This window comes from Solanum lycopersicum, chromosome 2 (genome assembly GCF_036512215.1).
Source record: "Solanum lycopersicum chromosome 2, SLM_r2.1".
NCBI classification, from domain to species: domain Eukaryota; kingdom Viridiplantae; phylum Streptophyta; class Magnoliopsida; order Solanales; family Solanaceae; genus Solanum; species Solanum lycopersicum.
The window spans coordinates 44852225-44863437 of NC_090801.1; the positions used below are offsets into that span (position 1 = coordinate 44852225).

Here is an 11213-nt window from a genome sequence, read left to right on the forward strand (position 1 = left end):
CAACTTCTTGAAATTATACACACTGATATATGTGGTCCTTTTGATATTACATCTTTCAGTAAAGAAAAATATTTTGTCACTTTTATTGACGATTTTTCACGTTATGGGTATGTCTATTTGTTGCATGAAAAGTCTCAAAGCGATAAATGTCTTAGAGGTCTTTATTACTAAGGTTGAAAGACAACTAGATAGAAAGGTGAAAATAATCAGGTCATATAGGGGTGGTGAATATTATGGAAAATATGATGAAAATGGACAACACCCAGGTCCATTTGCTAAATTCCTCGAAAAACATGGCATATGTGCTCAATACACAATGCCTGGAACACCACAACAAAATGGTGTAGCGAAAAGGCGTAATTGTACATTAATGGACATGATTAGGAGTGTGTTAAGTAATTCATCTATTCCTGTTTCAGTGTGGATGTATGCTTTAAGGACTGCAGTTTACTTACTTAATAGGGTTCCTAGTAAAGCAGTCCCAAAAACTCCTCTTGAACTATGGACTTGTAGGAAATCTAGTTTAAGGCACCTGCATGTTTGGCATTGCCCTGCAGAAGTTAGAGTTTATAACCCACAATAAAAGAAAGTGGATTCAAGAAAAATCAGTAGTTTCTTCATTGGTTATCTAGAGAAATCAAAAGGGCATAGATTTTACTGTCCTAATCACAGTACAAGAATAGTTGAAACTGGAAATGCTAGGTTCATTGAGAATGGTGAAGTTAGTGGGAGTGAAGAACCACGCAAAGTGGAAATTAAAGAAGTCAGGGTGAGTTTTTCTTTACCTTTACTTCTTTTAAAGATGTTGTTCCTAAACTTGTTGCACATCCTAACAATGAACGAGAATAACAAATTGATGCTCCTGTTTATCTCAGTGAAGCAATAATTAATGAACCTGTAGTAGATGTACCACAAGAAGTAGCATTAAGAAAATCTCACAGACAAAAGAGACTTGCCATTTCTTATGACTATTTGTTATATTTACACGAATCAGAAATTGACTTAGGAATTTATAATAATCCAGATTCATTTTTACAAGCTATTGAAAGTAATAATTCTGATAGATGAATAAATGTTATGAAAGATAAGTTTAAATCTATGGAACAAAATAAAGTATGGGACCTTGTTGAATTACCAGAAGGTTGCAAAACAATTGGGTTTAAATGGGTCTTTAAGACCAAATGTGACTCAACTGACAACATCGAACATCACAAGGCCAGACTTGTTTCAAAAGGTTTCACTCATAAGGATGGCATCGACTATAAAGAAACATTTTTACCTGTACCTAGAAAAGATTCACCAAGAATTATAATGGATTTAGTATCTCATTATGACTTAAAGCTACATCAAATGGATGTGAAAACAGCCTTTCTAAATGGAAATTTAGAGGAAGAAGTTTATATGAATCAACCTGAAGGGTTTTCTTGTAAAAGAAAGAAACCAATGGTGTGTAAACTTAAGAATTTATTATACGGATTTAAACAAGCTTCTCGACAATGGTATCTTAAGTTTAATGAAAATATTGTCGCTTTTGGATTTAAGGAAAACACTGTTGATTGGTGTATATATCTGAAGGTTAGTGGGAGTAAGTTTATTATCTTAGTCATGTATGTTGATGACATCTTGCTTGCTACTAATGATTTTGGTTTGTGAATGATACCAAGAGATATTTATCTAACAATTTTAAAGTGAAAGATATGGGAGAGGCATCCTATGTGATTGGAATAGAAATATTTCAAAATAGATCACAAGGATTATTAGGTTTGTCTCAGAAAGCCCATATTAATAATGTGTTAGAGAGATTTAGAATGGAAAAATGCTCAACAAGTCTCGTTCAAATTCAGAAAGAAGATAAATTTAGTATCAATCAATGTCCAAAGAATGAATTGGAACATAAGCAAATGAATGATGTTACTTATGCATCAATAGTTGGGAGTCTATGTATGCCCAAACATGTACTAGACCAGACATCAGTTTTCTTGTTGGAATGTTGGATTGTTATCAATGTAATCTAGGAATGGATCACTGAAAAATTGCGAATAAATTTTTGCGATACTTGCAAGGACTTAAAGATCATATGCTCATTTATAGAAGATATGATCATCTTGATGTGATTGAATATTCAGATTTAGATTATGTTGGTTGTGTGGATACACAAAAATACACATTTGGGTATTTGTTCCTATTAGCTGGAGGAGAAATAACATGGAAGAGTGTGAAGCAGTCTGTTATAGCTGCATCCACTATAGAAGCTGAGTTTGTGGCATGCTTTGAGGCCACAGTTCATGTGGAACTTTATTTCAGGACTTGTACTAGTCGAAAGTATTTTCAAGCTGCTGAAAATTTATTGTGATAATACTGCAACAATTTTCTTCTCTAAAAATGATAAGTATTCTAAGGGTGCCAAAAATATATAATTGAAATACTTTTCAGTTAACGAAGAAGTCCAGAAACATAAAGTGACAATTGAACATAGTAGCACCAAACTTATGGTTGTTGATCCTTTGACGAAAGGGTTACCGCCCAAAAAATTTGTTGAACATGTTGAAAGAATGGGTCTTATGAATAGAAATGAATGACTTTATGTAAAGATTATATTGTGTTTATGCAATTGACACTTTTGAGCTCAACTATATATATGTTTCTGTTATTACCTGTTTCCTCTTGTATACGTTATGTTGAGAATGATGATGACAGGTTTTGTTTTAGATAAAGATATTCTAAGCATTATGGTTGACCCATTATGTGTTTGAAATGTTGTCTTAGGCAATAGACTAATATTGTAGTGCATGGAAGGGACTATGCCAAATAAAGTGGTGTACAACCGCCATGACTCATATTAGTTGATTTACTTAATAACAACAAATAATGTTGAATTCGGTATATATGCACATTGTAATTGAAATGTTTATTGAATCATTAAGTAAATGATGTTACGTGTGTCAAGTGGGAGAATGTTAGTTTTTTGACCCACTCACATTAATATTATTTTGGTTTAATATTTAATTACTAACTAAATTCTAATTCTAATTGGATAAGTGGAGAAGTGGGGAAGTGGAGAAGTTACTTCAACTACCCATTAAGTCTTCCACTTTACCCATTACCTCTTCCAACTATCCATTATCTCCACTACTCACCATGATGGAAAGGTGGGAATAATGTTAAAACACACTCTATTTAAAGGGTCCTCTCTCTGCAATAAATATATAGTCTTATGCATCAAAGCTATACATAGAGTATAAGGCAAGAGAGAGAAACAACTCCTAAAGAACCAAAAGAAAAGACTTCCGCTCAATAAAGTCAAGAATTATAATGGCAGACTCGGGTATGTATTCTTGATTGAAATATCATAGTATTAAATATATGTGAAAATCATATAGTTCTACGATCCTGAATAATTGATAGAATTTCTAAATGTTAGATTATTTATGTTTTCACAATCATTAAAAAATCTTTATAGGAAAGAGATCTCAAGTCAAGTAATGTAATCATTTGAAGAAGGAAAGAGAATATCTGTGAATCAATCAACGAAGAATATATTAGCCAAGATTCAAGGAAGGGATTGAAGATCAACCAAGATTGAAGGAGATCATCTAAAAAAGGAAGGGATTGATTTAATCATGCATATATCTGATATGGACATGTTTCAGCAAATCAATCAGAATAAATCAAGGACTCAATTTAAGGATCCTTGATTTCAAACTCCCTTGGGTTTCTGAAACAGAGCAACACCTTTCACATCTATATAAACCTCATTTATCACAGAACTTCACTTCAACTTATAGTGTAATATTCTTTTATCTTTCATAAAGCTTTGTAATCATGTGAGTGAAACAAGTGAAAAGAAAAGAAAAAAAAAAGATTCTAGGTTTACAAGTAGAGGAAGTGGCAAGGTAGAACATCTGATTTTGCATATCAGATAGGATCTAATCACAAAAATCATGTACATCTGAAGCCACTGAAAAACTCTAAAGGAAACCCTTGAAACCCAAGGGGACTGGACATAGGCACCACATCGATGTTCACAACCAGTATAAAAACTCTTTGTGTTGTTTGCTTACTGCAAATTATTATTACTATTTATCTGTTCTACTAATGTGCAGGTAAGTCCACTCACCATTATAGGAAGTCGACTGAATAGAAAATTTACCCCCCACCCCTCTCTCTTGACTTTCATTTATATCTCAGCTTCAAAAGAATGAAAATCATGTTGCCTTTAAAAAGGGTGTTAAAAGCAAATTAAGGAACATAACATTATATTGTAAAATTGGACTTCTTTTATTGACTAATCAATGCCGAAAAAATGTAAACAATATATGTCCTCATTGACACACTGAAACTAATGGTACAACTAATTAAGATCAAAACTAGGGAATGAGATGCGACAACAAGTGACAGGTTCAAATTATATTTTTTCATAAATTTATGCCCTCAACTTATATGAGTTTAAACAAATATTTTTCTAAAAATTATAATTTGTATAGGGAGACTTTACAACAAATCACACTAAATGGGGTGGGGGTGGGGGTCAGCGTGGGAGGGTGGGTGGATTGAAGTCTTTATAATTTTAGGTGAATTTAGTCTCCAACTATCACATCTGTCCCACTTCATTTTTCATCTTAATCAAATTACAAATAAAAGGTAGTTAAGTAAGAATATGAATTTAAAATTCACTTAGAAAAAGTATATTTTTATTGGATTATTGACATCTGCCACTCTTAGTGGTGCCGCAATTTAAATGTTGTCAGAAAGTAAAAAGTGAATTACAGATGGAGAATTTTAGACAAAAGAGGGGAGAAAACGAAAAAAAATAAAACAAAAATAAAAAGAGAGGAGAACGAAAAACGAACCTTGGATGATTGTGCGGTGGGGCTAGGTAAACGGGACAAGGAGGACGACGATGCAGGGATAGCAGGTGATTTGGGGGAATTGTTGTCCTTACGCTTAAGTGAGAGCACCTTCTTCAGTTTACGCCACATCATCAACATTTTTTTTCGTTTTCTCAAAAAAAAAGAGAGAGAAGAGTGCAAATGAAGGAGAGTTTTTGTGAAATTGAATATCGATGAATTATGTATATATAGTGAGAAATTGAGTGTGGGTGATAAATGCAGATAGGATTGAGTAAATTTCCAGATAGCTTAACTTTAGTATTAATAGTGCACATATTTCAAAAATTTATTAAGATGCCATTGAGTTCAATAAGTTAAAATAGCTTTCAAAAGAATTAATTAAGTTTTCCTTTTGTAGAAATTTAAGACTTAATATATGCATTTCTTGGTATTCAATTATTAATAAAAACTAGCAAAATATTATTTTACCATATTTAAACCAAACACTCCGTAAGTTATATGTGTTGATTGGTAAGTACTTAATTCATTTTTCACTTGTTTAAAAAGAAAAAAGATAAATAGCTTGCTAAAATTAAGTTATATCATATTATTGATAGAACGTTAGTTTTATAATTTTTAATTTATGAATTTAAACAATAACTATTTTGCTTACAAGATTTTATATAGATTGTTTTACATATTAAGTATATATTTTGAACATAAATATAAGATTTGAATAAAAGCTAATGATTTCTATAAAAACACTTGATTATAGCGACACTTTGCTTCTCATTAGTATTGTATTAAAATTTTGACTCTACCACTATTGTATAAATAACGGAGCTTCGATTAGGAAAAATAATTAAGTTATAAATATTTTTATCAAAACAAATTATATTCATCATCTAGCTCTTGGATTTGCAATATTATACCATAGTGAAGAGATTTATTTCAATAAAATATTAAAAGGAGAATCTGAATGATTAATTAATTAATATATATATATATATATATATATATATATATATATATATATATATATATTGGAAAGAATATAAGTCAAAAGTTGAACTGTAAAATTATTCTTTAATTATTAATTTATTTTTTTAAAATTATTTATAATATTATTTTTCAATTAATATTTATTTTGAAACTTGATAAATTTTGACTGTTCCTACTAATACTCCTACTTCCTGCTAAAATTACAATTCAATACTCATTAAAAATGCCCTTAATTATTATTTATTTTCTTGAAATTATTTAAAATATGGGTTTTTTCATTTAATATTTATTTTGGTATTCGATGAATTTTGACTATTCGTATTATGGTAATTAATATTTTTATTTTTATACTTACAATTCAATGTCATTATTAAATTGGAAGTTATTATTAGCAAGAAAAAAGGGAAAATACCCAAGTACCCCCTCAATCTATGCCCGAAATCCCAGAGACACACTTATACTATACTAAGGTCCTATTACCCCCCTGAACTTATTTTATATGTAATTTTCTCGCCCTTTTTAGCCTACGTGGCACTAGTTCGAAAAAAAAAGTCAACCATCATTGGGCCCACAAGATAGTGCCACGTAAGCTAAAAAGGGGTAAAAAATTATTAATAAAATAAGTTCAGGGGGGTAATAGGACCTTAGTATAGTATAAGTGTGTCTCTGAGATTTCGGGCATAGGTTAAGGGGGTACTTGGGCATTATCCCAAGAAAAAACCAACAATCTTTACATCTTTCACGTAGTAATAGTGATGATTTTTTCATAATCATAGTTACTAGGAATTTTTTAATAATTAGTCATAATGATTTTTCATTACACAATTAATATAGACATAATACATAGATATATCCTTTGACTTGATGTCGTTTCACATCTAGGCGCTCTAACTTTGGGTGTGCACAAGTAGACACTTAAACTTGTATAAAATTAAACAAATAGACATAAATGTCCTACATGAAAATTTGTGTCTTATGTGATGTTCTACGCGTATTGTGACACATAGGACTCGTGTGTTTATTTGTTCAACTTTATACAAGTTTAAATACTTATTTGTGCATACTCAAAGTTGGAGGGCATAAATGTAAAATGAGGTTAAGTTAAAGGGTATATTTATGTATTATGCCTTTAACATATTTGAATTATCTTACATATTTTATCCTTAGATGATAGTTTTATTTCCACAATAATTTAAACGTTATAAATTGTTTAATAAATTAAATATATTAATAGTAAATAGCATACATAAATTACCACTAACTCTTCATTATGTAAATGTATATAACTTTCATTAATTATATTCATTATATTTTTTACTCTCATCTCTTATTGATAATCTCAAATTGATTAATATCATATTTATGACAAATCTTTGTATTCCTCGATGATATCCTATAAATAGTGACATTTGACACAATAATGTACACATTTAAACCAATTAAAAATAAAAACATGAGAAATCTCTATGCTTTATTCTCTTTCTCTTTTTATTTGTTTAGTTTAATATTTATGTTTCTTGTTTGTTGTTATTGTACAATTTTCTATTGTCGTGTTATTGAAATTATTGAGATTTTATCATGGTTTGTTCCTTTGTATACATTAGTCTAGCATGTGGTACTATAATATTCTCATTTGAATATTAAATTGGGCAAATCACATAAATATGCTATATTATAAAAATATTTACCATTTATAACAACATAATTTTTCTAACTAAATATAACATTTTTTTGGAATTAAGAGAAGTATAATACTCGCCTCTTTCTCAACCCTTTTGCCTCTTCTTTTTTTAATTCTCCTGTTTCTTTGACTCTATCTTTCGTTCTTTTTTACTCTTCTGCTCCTTCATCTCTTTCTGTTTTTGTTACTCTTCTACTTTTTTTCTCTTACCTGACATTATTTATCTTCCTCCTCTTTTTTTAAAAAATTCTTATTCTTCTTCGTTAAACTTTTCATCTAAATAACTATATTCCTCCAATCAGTTTTCGCCCATGTCACTATTTTATCCAAAAATAAGATGAAAAGCGAAATAAAAAGATCAAAAATTTGTATAAAATCACGTTTTTAAGCAGAAAATTTAAATCTTTAAAATTACAAAAGGAAGAGTTCATCATGATGGTCATTATAAAACTTCAAATTTTGAATTCATTATTTGAATTTTACGAATTTGTGATAAGTTTGAATAGGTAGTTCCTCCAAATAATTGAGAATGTCGTTGGATTTTATATATCAATTTTAAGAGGGTTCGATTAAGTTTATATTGATGTTAGGTGAAATATTAGATTGAAATGAATTAAATATAGTATTAAAATTGTATTAAAGTTGATTTAGACAATAAAATTTTAATCCAAATTTAATTCATTTTGAAGTTTTTTGATTTATTTGTTACTATTGGATACTTAGCTTGTTTAATTCATCATTGATATAACTTATCAGTTTATAGACGATTGTCATGTCTTTCATTAGTTACGTTATTCATTCATTCTTAATTTTCTGTTCTAATTCAACTTTAATACTGTGTAATACAATTTTAATGCAAATTTAATTCATTTCAAAGTTTTTTTTATTTATTTGTTACTATTGGATACTTGTCTAAATCATTACTGATACAAGTTTAATTCACTTAAAAGATCATTGTCTTATCAGTCATTAGTTACATTTTTCATTCATTCTTAATTCTCTCTTCTTATTCAAATTTAATACAATGTAATATAATTTTAATGCAAATTTAATTCATTTTACAGTTTTTATTTATATATTGTTATTATTGGATACTTGTTTAATTCATTATTGATACAGCAAAATTCATTCTATAGATCACTGTCTCATATTTCATTTGTTACATTTTTTTATTCATGCTTAATTCTCTCTTTTGTCTCACCTTAAATTTTGTGTAATAAACTTTTAAATCCAAATTTAATTCATTTTGCAATTAAGTGATTGATTTGTTACAATTGAATTACTTGTTAAATTCATTATTGATACAAGTTTTATTCAGTTTACATGCAGATCAAAGAATTAAATAAAGAAAGAAAGAAAGGAGAAAGAGCGAGACAGAGAAAAGGGAGAAATTAAAGAAGCTGCTGCAGCTGGTAATAATTAAAGAGTATATTCAAAATAAGTAATTTTTTAAAAAAGAAATTCACTCACATAATTAATCATATTGAATTTGTGCCATAGTTAGTTATTTTTGTTTTATGCGCTTTTAATCAATTTTATAGTAAAAAGGTATATTATTTTTATTACGAAGATACATATAGTTCCTATCGAAACAATGATGAATTTTGCAATATAAAATTATATGAAGTATTTGAGATAAATGTGCAACGCACATTCCAAGATCTATTGTGTGTGTGTGTGTGTGTGCGCGCGCGTGTGTGTGTGTGTGTATATATATATATATATATATATAATGCTATTTATTTTGTTCATATTTAGACTTTCTCAAAAATATGGCGACAGAGCACTTATGTTATTCTTAGAAACGGTAGTTTTTCTACGGATCTATTATTTCTTTCAGTAAGCTTAGATAATTGTGTTAGATTTTATTATTACTCTAATTTAGTTAGCACACTATATATTGTCACCTTTTGATGAATATATAGTTTCATAATGACTACATAGATTTTTGATAATACATAATTTTAAGGAAAAATTACTTATATACACATCTTTACTTATCTTATTATTTATTTTTCTCTACATTTTTAAAATATTACTGAAATCCCTTATTTCTCTCAACTGTTGAAATTTTCTGATAAAAAAATTCAGTGGTCAAACTCACGTTTTCTACTTCCTTTTTTCTCTCCCTAAATTCACTCTATATTGTTAGCAGTTACAATTTTCAAATCAATTTGATTTTCAAAAGAATTCTCTCTCTAATCAATTTCAAAATAGGTAGGAATTATCTTCTTCATTGTTATTTTTTCTCTCCCTAAATTCTTAGTTGATGAAATTTGTACACATGAAGACAAACAACCACAAAAGATATTAGGTTTAATTGCATAGGTAATTTCCTTGATGAAGAATGTTGCTGGTAAATTAATGTACTGCACGATTAAATTTTTTGAAAAAAAGTTAATATTGAACCTCAAACAAGTACCTTTCAGTTTGATTCACAAACAACTTCACCAATACAAGTGGATTTTGCCATAATGACCAAAACATTGATTTTATGTGTTGTTGAGGTTGAAGATCAGATTCATGGTTGTCTGTATATGATATATTATGAATAATAGTGTTTATAGTTCATTATATGTTATAAAATTATCTATCTCATACATATTTTTCTTGAATATAATTAAATGTATCATTAAAATATTTGTTAACAATTGTTTGTTCTAAAACTATAAATACAGATTGATGATATTATCAAGAATCATAAATTGTGGATGTTTCAGAAGTCTAACCGAAAGATGAGGATATTCATGATACTACCAAAAATCAACAAGAAATAGAGAATTTTTCAGAACTCCAACCTATATATGAAAATATTCATATTACTGCAGAAGCAAGTCCACATAAGAATGTATTAGTATGATCAGAAAATTTAGTATTATGATACATTATCAGATGTTTGATACATCAAAATTTGTTTGTGTATGATGCATTATAAATTTAATGTATCCTAACTTATACTACATGCTGCTTCTTTAGGATGATGAACCAGATCAAGGCCCTCAAGATCTTAATGAAGCAACAACGAATGAAGACACATAAATAATAATACATCATGCACTAATTTATTAAGCATAATACATATATTCGAATTTATACTAAATATATCTCATATTCATTTTTTTTTTTTTGCATATGGTACATAACTATGTCGATATATATAGACATGATTCATAAATACTAATTTATATTACATGTATCGATCTCAAGGCAAACAACATATGAGCAACAATTAACTTTTTAATGTATCTCGTAATAACACAATACTTATCTGTTGCAACGAGATACATAAATAGTAATGTATCAAACACTAATTTTTTTGATATGATATGTAAATTCGAATTTATACTAAATGTATCAATCACATAACAACTATCACATAAATGTCTATCTAACATCTAATGAGTAGGGTTGTTCATGGTTATGGTTAACAACCAGACCAAATTGCAGTTCGAACCAAAACGATTTTGAAAAAATTGATATCTAATTTAGTTTGCTTAGGTTTGATTTTAAATTTTGAAAACCACTACTATTTTGTTTTGATTTTACTAAAAAACAACCGCAAAAATAAGCAAATCGAACCTTTAGATATATAAATTAATCTTACTTATACATTTATAGATTACTTGAGTTTATTTTACATACTATTTTTCGCAACCTTGTTGTATTAGATACATTTCCAACTACATCATGATACATTATAT

The 11213-nt window shown here is 28.5% G+C and overlaps 1 long non-coding RNA gene across 1 annotated transcript; it reads left to right on the forward strand.

Annotated features, from left to right (window-relative positions):
• The first annotated feature begins 9709 nt into the window (after positions 1–9709).
• LOC109119527 (uncharacterized) lies at positions 9710–10589 on the forward strand. Its single transcript, XR_002026730.2, has 2 exons — positions 9710–9840; positions 10191–10589. It is a non-coding gene; the product is annotated as an uncharacterized lncRNA (long non-coding RNA).
• Positions 10590–11213: the final 624 nt, after the last annotated feature.